Raw genomic sequence first — 13042 nt, 5'->3', positions numbered from 1 at the left:
AACTAGTTAACTGCTGTAATACCAGATCCAGTTCATGTAACTATCACAGCAGTTAAATAGTAATGCTTAAAATTCACTTTCAAAGCTTTCTTAATATTTCTACATATTTTACTGCAGGTTAATAAATTGGGCACTTAAAATATTTAATATACTCTTCCACGATTTGCTTTTGCCTTTAGGAATTATGGATCTTGCACTATTCCATTATATTTTACATAAATTCCTATTAGGATAGAACAAATTGGGTTTTCAGGCTTCCAGGCTTTTTTTTGCCAGGGTTCAGCAAAGCAGTGAAGCTCTACCAATTTGAATTAAATGAGTAACCAGGGACACTGGCTGGGAGCAACAAGAACAGGCGGGGTTAGAGAAAGCAGCAAAAGCAGGAGTGGTAAGAGACATCAGCTCTCGACTAAGGAGATTGGGGTTGGAGATGAGAAATCAGAACAGGGAAAAATGTAAATAGATCCAGATGGGACTTTGAAACTGAATTTTCTACTTCTATGGCTGCAGAAAAAACAAAATCTCAAAATTCGGTGTTATATCCCTGACACCATAGACCATAGTATTAGCTCTATAGATACCAGAGCACCTATATTTCAATACAGTGGACCACTGTATTAATTGTATGGATCACAGAGTGCTCACAACTCCAATGATCTTGAACGTTGTATTATTCTCACTGATCTCAGAATGTCCATACCTCCAATGCCCTGGATCATATTGGCTCTATGCATCCCAGACTGCTTACAAGCACCTGGCTTCAAGGATCCCAGATAGGATACAAGCACTTGGAATCCCCACTCTAGTACTTCTCTTGTGTTTTTTTTTTTAAAAAGAAGTCCTCTACTTCAAAACATCGAACATTGCAGCAGAGAAACAGGTCATTCAGCCCATCAAATTTGTGCTAGTGTTTTTCTCCACATGGGCCAGCTAGTCCAATTCCACTCTTCTGCTCAGTCCCGATACCATTTAATATTCTTCTTTTCAAGCAACTATCAAATTCCCTTTTAAAACAATTTATGAACTCTACTTCAAGAATGGCTTGTGGACTGCTTTCCTTTATTAGCCGAGGCATAGAGTATAAAAGCAGGGATGTTTCACTGGAACTATATAAAACACTAGTTAGGCCATGGCTTGAGTACTGTGCACAGTTCTGGTCACCACATCACAGGAAGGATGTAATTGCTCTAGCAAGGGTTCAGAGGAGATTTACAAGGATGTTGCCAGGACTGGAGAATTTTAGCTATGATGACAGATTGGATGGGCTGGGGTTGTTTTCCTTGGAACAGAGGAGGCTGAGAGCCGTGACCTGCAGGGCTACGGACCAAATGTGGGAAAGTGGAATTAGGCTGGGTGGCTTGTTTCTCAGCCAGCGCGGACATGATGGGCCGAATGGCCTCCTTCTGTGCCATAATTTTTGATTGAGGTGTGCAAAATTATGAGGGGCCTAGATAGAGTGGATAGGAAGGACCAATTTCCCCAGTGGAGGGGTCAATAACCAGGGGGCATAGATTTAAAGTGATTGGTAGAAAGATTAGAGTGGAAACGAGGAAAAAAAATTTCACCCAGAGGGTGGTGGGAGTCTGGAACTCACTGCCTGAGAGGGTGGTAGAGAATTCCACCTTCTAACTACACTTTGTATAAAGGTTTTTTTTGTAAACTCCCATTTCATTCATTTTGTGATTGTCTTAAATCATTCCCATCTCGGTGAACAATGGAAACAATCTATCATTGTACCCTACCATAACCTTCCATAATAGTGAAGACCTCAATCAGCTCACTTCATAACTATAATCCTTCATCACTAGTAACATCCCAGTGAATCTAAACAACAACATTTAAACTGCTTTTATATCCTTCCTATAATGCAGGGCCTAAAACTGTACACAATACTCCAAAGGTAGCCTAACTACAGTTTTCAACAATTTTACCATTACGTCCTTTTTTTTAATTTTCTGGATACAAAACTAAGGATCTATTTACATTTTTATGGCTTTATCTACTTGTGTTTCCACCTTTAATCTGTGTGTATCTGCACACCAAATCCTTCTGCTCCTCTACTCCATTTAGAGGTGTATTTCCTTTCCCTGATCTTATTTACAAAATGTACTACTTAACATTTTTCTACATCGAACTAGATCTGCCACCTATCTGCCCATCCTGCAAACCTATCCATGTCCTATTGCAGTTGTTCACAATGCTCATCTCAATTTGTTATACCCTTCCTATTAGGTATCAGTAGTAAATTTCAATATTGATTTGGTGTCATCAGTAAATTTCGATATTGTGACATTGAGAATTTGTCCAAATGTAACATTTCCTGTGCTGTGATGTGACAGGGTTTTCAACCTAAGGATTATAGATTTTTTTAAATATAAAAATAAAGTTTTTTTTGGAGCACTGACTATCTGATTTATTGCTTCAATCTTTCAAGAACTAAAACTGTTTCATAATTCAACAGAAAAAAAGGTTCAATATAAAAGGGGTTTAAAATGAAAAATTATCACTATACTTGCTGCTATGATGTATTAATCCACAGCAGAAACAATTATATTTGAAAAAAATATGTGCATATCGCTAAACAAGTACAGATGTCAAGGCCAGAGAAATTTAATTTTCAATAAAAATGTATTTACTTTTCAGCAGTATTTAATCAATTTGACTGAAAGTAATCATAAAGGTGGCAAACAAATCTGATAGAAAACTAATCTCCCTTGGCTATCGCTCGAGTCTGCAATTTAATCTTATTTCACAATAAGCACACTATATTCCAAATTATTGATCTTGTATTGGGTTCCTTCTGTTTGATAACGTTCAGGTTATGGAAGCATTTCAGGCAATTATGTAGTCACCGAGGTGCCCTATCACTCCATGTTGGTTAAATATTCTATACTTAGCTTAACAACATTACAGCAAAGTCTACATTACTGGTTTTGAGCCAAGGTTATCAACTTAATGCCAGAAGCCATCCCACAAAAGGTTACTCAGAGCTGAGGTGAGTTGAACTTGTATAGGCCTTCCCTTACATTGCCAGAAAGAGGTAACGGTGAAATTGACATCTCCCAAAATTAAACTGGCCTCAAATTCCAACATCATACCAGAAAGCAGACACAGCCTCCTCCAATGGGTATCATGGCAGTCTGAGACTAGAATCATGTGTTGCATATGTTTGCACACGTACACAGTGCAGTAGGCAACAGTGCTCCCAAACCTGTAGAGACCCAGTCTATGATACATCTTACCTAAAATCATTTCTAAGTACACAACGCAGTGCAGCTGAGTTATGTTTTTAAATGCCTCCATTAGTACTTCAGATCAAATCGGACATTTCAATTTCCTTTCTGAATTCTTTTGCTTGTGCAAGCATCAGAAGATAAAAAGACTTAAAAGGTGATCTTTGCCTGCAATCTTCCACCACAGCAAATTCCCAAAGCTCAGCTGTGACGGGGAGATGCTGAGTAGAGGAGGCAAGGAGGAAGGGAAGGAAAATTTAAGAGTGATTTCCCGACTACTGTCACCCTTCCTGATGGCTAGTTTCAGAGTAGCATTGGTAAAAGCTTCAGAGTAGGTTTTCCACCTGTTCAACCTCTCATTCTTGGAGGCTACATGGTTCAGGGGAGTCAGAAAAGAAAAAGGGGAGAAAATTTACTTCAAAGCAGGGACATTCATCCTTAGCAAAACAAAGGTCAAAATATGAAGATTACCTTTCAGCCTACAATGGGGGTTTGATTATCAAAGCATTTCTGATTTGAAAGGTCTTCATGAGTGAAGCTGCCTGTTTTTGATTGCTCTGGAGCTCCCTGCTGTTCTCCTGTAAGTTCACTAATAAAATTACGTCCCACAGGGCAAGTATCAGTCCATTCTAGATCATTGTGTAATATTTGTAAGTTCTCATCAAGAAAAGATTCTTCAATATCACATGAAAGTTGTTCTCTTAAAAACGGTTCACTAAGGCTTTCTGTTAATTCATCTTTGTCTGTACATGGTCCAACTTCAGATGTAGTCATTTAAAGTGTAAGAATCACTATATAGCGCCAGGCCTGAGCTGTCTGAAGAGATCTGCTTATCCAGTATGTCAGAATGAAGTAAGGAATATTATCTGTCATTAGAAGAAACTGCAATGTTTGACAGCAAATTACCTACAACAGGAGTAGAGATCAGACCTGCTGTTAACAAATATAATTATGTTTGAACATTATATATGATAGAATGTCCAAGGACTCAGACCTTTCCACAATTAATGTATATTTGTAAATTGAAAAGGCTTACTACTAATAAAATAGATCTGCTTCATGTCTCATTAAAAGTACCATTTTTCTAGTCTTCTCTACTTATTGACTGTATATTAATAAAAATCAGCTCAATTTTTCACAGCTGTATTTACTATTAAGCAACCTGAATGAGTAACCTGCTGTTACAAGAACATCTAAATGTTACCAGTTTGGGCCTCGTTGTTTCCTCTCAATTGAGGAACCAAGCAATAAATCCACCAAACGATTAACAGTAATCATCAAACTGAAATATTGGCACGGAATTTCCTGGAAAGTTTCAGTGTAATTATGGCATGAGAGCAAAGTAGTGCCGTCCTTTACTGAGAAAATTCCCGCTTAACTGATTAACACCAGTTTTACGCCAAAACATCGCTATGTGCGAATTTCCTTGATCATTTGTGCCATTCTCTAATTACATCTGCCAAAACCACACTTAGCTCATTAACGTAGCCCCGCCCCATGCATAAGACCAGAGAACACAAGTTTCCTGCCTTTATGTCAGTTCTGAATGGAACTAAATTTACATCCAACATTTTAAGTGCAGCAGGACCCAAAATCACTATTTCTGGTGTTTTATAGTGATTCTTTTTAATGCTTCTTACTGAGATCTGCATTGTATTTTCTATACCTTTGAATACTTTTTTTATGCCATCATAATCTGTTACATTAAAGAGAAAAGCTTCCATAATTGAATTTTCTTAAACATGCTGTGCTTAATGTTCATTAATGATGGTTGATAGCTTCAAACTTTAAGTTTCATAACATCAATAAGGTAAAGAGGGACTTAAAGAACAGAGATGATGAATGATCGGTGTTTTCCTCAGGCCTTGATTGTTTATGCAGATTACCACTTGTTTTACACTGGTTTTTATATTTGCGCATATGCTGATGAGATTTTGGCGTACATGGCTGTCGGCAAGATCGACGTGGAAACAATCGTAATTTTCGCCATGATTTCAGCATAAATCAGATAGAAGAAATCCCAGCACATGAAGTGGCTCTCTGGTGCTCTTATACTGCTTATGCAACATACAGGACTGTGCCATTGGTAAAGAGAGACCTAGAAGTCTGGCTGAGAGGAATAAATATGTGTCCAGGTGCAAGAAAGGAAATTTGTTTTTTGTAAAACCCTCCAAAGTTGCTATTTGAACAAATGTTAGATTGTTATGCCAGATCAGTAATAAGCTATTTAAAAAAAAAATATGGATCTTACGTTAAACCAATTTCTTGCTGGCATCATCTCAACTGCATTGGTAATTCCATCAACTCACCCTCTTATCATAATTAGCCCTTTTAATAGTAATTGATTAGCACTAAGATTAACAGCCAGCTGCAAAACCATTTCAGCTGGTGGTTACCATTACCATCAAATGTCACTGAAACATTGAGTAATATACTTACTGCCAGCTGGTAAAGATATCTAGGGCCCAGTGATCCAATTGTAATTTAAGGAATAATGAGATAGAATAGGATATTTATAATACAGTAGATATAAGTAGTCTATAAAAATTGAGGACATATAGAAGTGTATCTTTCTCTGTTTGCTATTTTTAGTGAAAAGGTAAACATGAAAATAAAGTAGGAAACATTACTTCATATTCACATCCACTTTTTTCTCAAATTAGCAAACTGAGGAAAATATATAAATAGCCGGTCTCTGGATTTCTGCAGTCCTTTTTACTTCATATCTTCATAGGAAAGAACTGGGAAGTTTAGATGGTTAAAACCACACTACTACAATGTAAACATTTCCTCAACAACTTCCGTTATTTCTAAGGATTTAAATTCTTACACTTCACTTTCTCCAGAACTAAAGCTGCTGCTAAGAACTGTGGGGGTAGGGCTCGGTGTAGGCTTATCCATGTCATGCACATGCTCAGAATACCTACACTTCTGGTGTTCAGCCATTTGGTTGATTTGGTCTCGAGAGCCACACACAAGTGCTGTTAGGCCTAGGAGAACTGAGTGAATTTAAAAATAAACATCTTAAAAGAACAGTCAACATAAAAAGGACCTTGAACAGTCAACATAAAAAGGACCTTGAACTTTCATCACATTATAAATAAAATCCACAAAATTAGGCAAGACTTTTCAATTTAAACAAGAACCAACGTTATTAATAGAATACGAAACGGCATGTCAACAGTGAATAATCTTTGTTCAAATTAAATTTTATTTACCGAGTGCCCATGAGGATGTTTTATTGGGAAAAATTAAAAGTTAATAAGGCACAACAATTTAAGGTCATCTTTAATAATTTAAAATGATAATTTTCAAAACATTTGCTGTTTTACATACTTTGAACCTTCATCCCTATTAAGGCTTGATGGGTATTAGCAGTGAGGAAAGATGGCAATTCCACACTAGTTGAAAAAAACTTAACAATGTCATCCTGGTTCATTCAAGTAGGATTATTGCTTTTATTAGATTTTACATCAAGCAGGTTAAATATTATTCACTGTATTGATTTTAAAACAAATGTTACCAAAATCCGAGTTTCATGTAATTGTGAAATGTCTGAGTATAGGCAGACAAAGCATAAACAGTACATACCTTGTAACTGATCCAACCTCCTGCACATGAGCCATTGCTTCTCTCAGCAAACCAATAAACACATCCTGTGATAAGCGATGGCAGCAGAGGACAGATAATAGCCTTGGTTCACCCACTAATTAAAAAAAAATCAATGGGCTTTTTATTTAAAAGGCTCCCTATCTCTATTATAAATCAAGTGTATTTTACTGTGTGGCTGATGTGTTCTCTTATCAACAGATAACAAAGTTTTAGCACATGGCACTACAGGAGGACACTGAACAGAATAGTAAGATTAAGTCAGACAATTTTAAAGATTTTTGGTAACAAAGAACAAGTACATGACCACATCACATGACAATTCAATCATCATTTATTTCTGGAAATGAAGAGACAATTTAGAAGCTTATGTGCTGAAGTAATACATTAATCGACAATGACAGTGGGAATGTACATGCATAGTTATACTGAAACGTACTGGGTGCCCGATCCTCCTATTATAGGGCACAGAGCTAAGATCTTCAATACGCCTGAAGAGCAGTCTAATGTGGCCACGCAACTAGGAGCCTACACACAAGCTGTGCACAAGGCTCACTGGGACAGTGAAACATAATCTAAATTGGGGCTTCCCCGTAATGCAACTCAAGAACCTGAGCAGCATTAATTTGGAACAAGCACTGAGAAGTAGCGCTATTAAAAGGAAATATTTTATATCTGCTGGCCCTTGGCTACTTCTCCCCCCTTCCCCCTTCCCCCACCTCCCCTCCTTGTGTAAAAGGTGACTATCTGATCCCTTGTGGTCTGGGAGGAAGGGGCAATGCGTAGTGTTGTCTATCTAATCCCTAGTAGTCCAATGGGAGGAGAGTAGTGTTCAGGCTAGTAGCTGAACGCTGATGTTCTAGTGGTTGGAAGGTGACCTTGTGGTACAGATACTTACATCTGATTTGTAATATTCAAGGTAAAACTACAGCAGTGTTTCTTAGAACAGGACAAACTGCTGTCCAGACTAAAGAATATGAGGACGAACCATTACAATGATGATTCACATACTACAGTTTCACTATTCAGACTGCAACTTTAGGCATCTTGAATCTGAATTTCTCTAAACCAAATCCAAATGTGGTCTGTAGATTTCTTTGCTTATATCTTGCAATGGTTGTCCATTACCCAATCATAATATGACAATTGTACCGTATCACCATATGCCATTAAATTTAAACTTGGTCAATCTTTCGATCATCAAAAAATTGAATCTTCAATTCTTAAATGACAGTACAATAGGCACAACCCACATTTGTCCTTAGCAATAAATGGCTCCCTTGCTTTGATTAAATGCCTCAGCCTGGATATCTAATCAACACAGGAGCTATGCATTGAATCCTAAACACCTGATAAGTGAAAGTTATTGCTTAATTAAACCTCAAAGTCGTTTTTGTGGTTTATGTTCCACTTAATTCTTTCCAGACTATATTTCTTTCACAATGTGATCATTGGCCACAGATACATTCCCATCATAGTGAAGAAGCAAAAAAAATTTCAAAGACCCAGCATAGCCACGATGGGCTGAATGGCCTCCTTCTGTGCTGTAAGGTTCTATGATTCTTGGAGATTTTTGCTGTATCCAGATACAAACACATCAGTAGACCATCATGGAGTCAAACCCTGATCCAAAACTGACCATGGAACGAGATACACACCACTTATACTTTCCACTAAATATATGTACTAAAGGTACAGTGCCCTAATGCATAACTTCTAAAATAAATCAAAATTACATCAAACCTATAGTCAGCAGTAGGCTACAAGGGACTTAGGGGGTGAATTTCCATGTAGTGAGCTGCACCATTGTTACGCCAATCAAAAGAAATATTGCGACTGCCGATGGACTGGAGAGGTATTTACAGAAGGGTTTCCTGGGTCAGCTCATTTGCGTAACTATTGGAGCTGTCCTTGGTGTAAATTCCATGCTGGTGTACATGAAAAAACAAAGGAAGGAACAGTACTTGGCTCACTCACTTAACTGCCTGATAGCTTCACTGCATGGCCCATCAATCGTTTTTATCATACCATTCAAGAATATGTCTACAGCAGAACTATCTGCACTAAGCATCTTGCTCTATGGCTACCCACCTCCTCTATCAGCAATTACTTACATGCACAACTCTAAAACCCCTTCCTCCAAATTAAGGATGATACTCCATTTCTCTTACTTCAGCTCTCCCATGCCACGTGGCACACACTCCTCAACGGTTAGCCTCCTCCTCATTTACACAATCTTCTTGCAGGAGAAAATGGCACACAATGTCCACAAGATGCATCCCCATCTTTAAACCCTCCACGCCTATAAGGAGAAGGCCATCAAATCATGGGCCGACGTTCTGCTCTTACCATAGGAGGTCAGCAGCATATTGCCAATGTGTGGGTAGTGAGTGAATACCTATACTGTTGCCGTGGCATCCCTGTGAAGCACCACACAAAAGAACTTTCCATCTTTTTCTCTGTCTTCTTAACCCCAAGGGAATAATGCTCACACATCATTAGCTTCTGCCTTCCTTTCCTGCAGATTCACCACAGCAATGGGGGAGGCAGTGGATGAGGTAGATGATGAGGAGGAGGAGGAGGAAGAACAGAGTTGTAACTACTCCTTGTCGATCAGTGCCACAAGAAGTAACCAGAGTGTAGTGTGAAAGGTTAGTTATGTACCTCTTAAATCTAAAGGGTGAAGAGTGTGCTGGTGCCCAGGGTGCCCAAGGAAGAAAAGAGAAAGTGGCCAGTGTGTTACCTTGCCTGCCTTGTCAGATTATTGAACTTCTTGTGGCACTGATCTACAGTTCTTGGGGTGAGAGAGTTGGCACTCAGTTCTCGTACCACCTCCCTCCACACGGCATGAGGCACCTTTTTTGTGGCTTCTTTCCCCGGAGATCCAGCAGTTCCTCTCTCTCCTTTGCTGAATGTTCTAGAGGAGGAATTGAAGGTTCATCTTATTGAAACTGTGCACTCTTTTGTTCCTCTTTACAGTGCCCTTGTCCCTTCTCTGGCAGTCTCTACCAGATCCTGAAGTGGAAGACATTCTTGAAAAGTGGGACAAAATCGCACATGAGCTATCCAGTGCAGCCAGCTGACAGTCAACTCAATGAGCCAAGCATTTTTGTATTCACCTGCTCTTCACCCAGCCAGCTCTTACAATCTTCAGCCATGTTATAAACTGGATAGCCAAGTGGTGAAGGATAGAATACTAGAACCTAATCTTCAGTTGCTTCCAAGCCTTTATTCACAGAGCTCCACACTTACACCTACACTACACCCTAGATTAACTCTCATAAATGGATATGAGAGTTCCCAATTGATGCGCAGCACCTGAATACAATTAACACTAATTGATGTAAATCACATGGATATAATTGACAAGTCAGACATGACTTTTTAAAGGCTGCACTCTAATTTCCAAGCACAGTACTCCTGTTTCACATGGGATTTGAGCTAGAGAACTGTCAGTGAATATTTAAACGACCTGACCCCACAAATTATGGTGGATTTAGCTCTGCAGAGCATTGGCAGGCACAAGTCTCGATTCATTGGCACAAATCCGGCGCAATTGGCCACAACAACAACAATATCACATAAGGTGATATTAGGACAGCTAGGTTTTAAGGAGTGTCTTAAAGGAGGAGAGCGAGGTAGAGGTTTAGGGAGGGAATTCCAGAGCTTAGGCAGCTGAAGGCATGGCCACCTATGACAGAGCATTGAAAATTAGGAATGCGCACGAGGCCAGAGTTGGAGGAGTGCAGAGATCTGTAGGGCTGGAGGAGGTTACAGAGATAGGGAGGGGCGAGGCCATTAAGGGATTTGAAAACAAGGATGAGAATTTTAAAATTGAGGCGTTGCTGGTAAAATCTTTTGGTACATTCTATATTGATACAATCTCTTGATTATAATTATGATTATGATTCACAGTAGTTAATATAAAGATGATGACTCTACTGAATTCTCTATGCGTGCAATTCTGTACAGATTTGCAATATTATTTTATATCATGGAGCGGTGAAGCATAATTTACAATTCAATTATATCTCAGGGAATAGTGATGCACTCCAGATCTCATTTAAAATGGCCTGTTTGAGGTGATCTTGTTTTTCTACTCAAAGAGATTTGAATTTTAACCTTATCACATTTCTGAACGTTTAGATGTTATTAAAATTAGCAATATTATGCTTAATGTTACACTTTGTATCGATCCAAGGATACGCACTGCATTGAAGTAGTCACCAATTTACTTGTGTTTCATCTGCAGCTAATCTCAAATCCAACTCACAAGTCTCAGTTCTTATTAAATTTATTGTGCTCTGATGTATACTCAAAATCTCATTACTTTTAGGGTTTTCTGAGTCAAGCAAGTGGTGTGCCTTATCAGTAGGTTGTCAGCTGCTTAGCTATGTTAAGTCATTCACTGTTTCCGAGCAGATTTGTTGCGTTTCCTCAGTTGTTACATGAAAACATGATCAGAGACTGTACTTTTATGAAGGCCACTTTCGCTATAATGAGAATTTCAAAAAATTGTTCAAAAAGAGCAAAAATGCAGATAATGGTCTGAGGACCCAACAGCCTTTCTAAGGACCTTTAAATGCAAATATCAGGAAAACTTATCTCTAACTAGTCACAGTCAAAAATGCAGCACTGCATAGCACTTCTGTGGCATAACTTACTTGCTTGGGAAATTACCAGATGGCCTTTGCATGTGAGGTTGTTCAAAGAGTTCATTGTCTGTGCTGGGGTGTAGCACAAGACTTTCCAGAGGTTTTCAGTGCAGCAAACTTTGTTGCCATAATTTTGATTCAGCTGGTTGTGTGCCTTCTGGGTAAATGACAAATATATTTTTTATAATAAATTCATTATAATAGATTAGAAAACACAATGAGTAGAAAACACATAGGGTGGCACAACAAGATAGTTAATAATAATGACTAAAGCCTAGCTCATTGCTAATGTTCACTACGAATTAAATTCTATGTAAACAACTAACGTTAAATTTGCTTATTTCACACATGCTTCTCGCTCCTGCTCCTTCTGGCTCAAAGAACAGGTGCAGTGCCTACTAATTTCTATCCCATATCTTTTGGGCATAAAATGGGCACAAACATACCAATTTACCAATGGGTGGCCTTTGTCCAATCTGCGCATAAGTAACTTAGAGGCCTAACACCAGTTAAAGGCCCCCTTTCAGAAATTAGTGACCAATCAGCGGGGCAGGTGTCGGGCATTTTTTAATTTTGTTTTTTAAAAAACACCTTCCTGTGGAGCCAGAAGGAGCAGGAGTGCTCCCAGACTCCACAGGAGTCGTCATCGCCCCCCTCAACTGTAGCCCGCTCCAACACCCCTCCAGGATCTTCCCTGAGGGCCACTGCCGACGAGAGAGGTGGCCCAAAATTGACATGTCCCGTCGGGTGAGCTACCTGTGGAGGTGCGACCAGTGCCGACAGCTCGCCCGAATTGTTCAGTTGAGGCCCAAGGAGCAATTTCTATCGATCCTCCGGCGACTTGCTTTGTGCACAAACGGGCCCGGACGAATTTTTACCCCATGTACTCAGAATGTTGTCTCAACAAAATAGACAATCGCAAGTTGCTCCCTACACAGGAAGCACGAGGAAATGAGGAATAAGTTTTTCACCCAGAGGGTGGTGGGGATCTGGAACTCACTGCCTGAGAGGGTGGTAGAGGCAGAAACCCTCAACTCATTTAAAAAAATACCTGGATGTGCACCTGAAGAGCCATGACCTGCAGGGCTACAGACCAAATGCGGGAAAGTGGGATTAGGCTGGGTGGGTGGCTCGTTTCTCAGCGGGCGCAGACACGATGGGCCAAATGGCCTCCTTCTGTGCCATAAATTTTCTATGATTCAAGAAGGTCCCAGACTGAAAACAATCTCACTCCGTAACAATCTACTATTTTTTTTAACCCAACGTTCCCTCTGTATCTCCTTTCAGGGGAGCTCACATATTACAGCTTATTTCAATCTTGAGGGTCAATCTGTAGCAGGGCCTGTTCATTTATCATTCCCTGGGATAGAGGTTAGACATAACCAGGGTGAGAACTACATCCACCAGGCTGCCCAAGAATTGATTAAAAAAAATGCTTGCAGCAATATTGAGGAAACTTGACTGACTGGCAGTCCAACTTGTGACCATCTAATGAGGAGGTGGGAGGACCCTCTGCCTGTGCCATCAAATCTTCCATTTTTCCCC

The 13042-nt window shown here is 39.4% G+C and overlaps 1 long non-coding RNA gene across 1 annotated transcript in view; it reads right to left on the bottom strand.

The window, feature by feature from the left end:
• LOC137326529 (uncharacterized) overlaps positions 1–6930 on the bottom strand; it is a 28707-nt gene extending 21777 nt beyond the window's left edge. Inside the window, exon 1 of the long non-coding RNA XR_010964209.1 lies at positions 6825–6930. This is a non-coding gene — a long non-coding RNA (uncharacterized lncRNA). The remainder of the gene's footprint in view (positions 1–6824) is intronic.
• Positions 6931–13042: the final 6112 nt, after the last annotated feature.

This window comes from Heptranchias perlo, chromosome 10, assembly GCF_035084215.1.
Source record: "Heptranchias perlo isolate sHepPer1 chromosome 10, sHepPer1.hap1, whole genome shotgun sequence".
Classification (NCBI taxonomy): domain Eukaryota; kingdom Metazoa; phylum Chordata; class Chondrichthyes; order Hexanchiformes; family Hexanchidae; genus Heptranchias; species Heptranchias perlo.
Note: the sequence above shows the minus strand (reverse complement) of the source record. Positions and strands in the feature narration are given on the sequence as shown.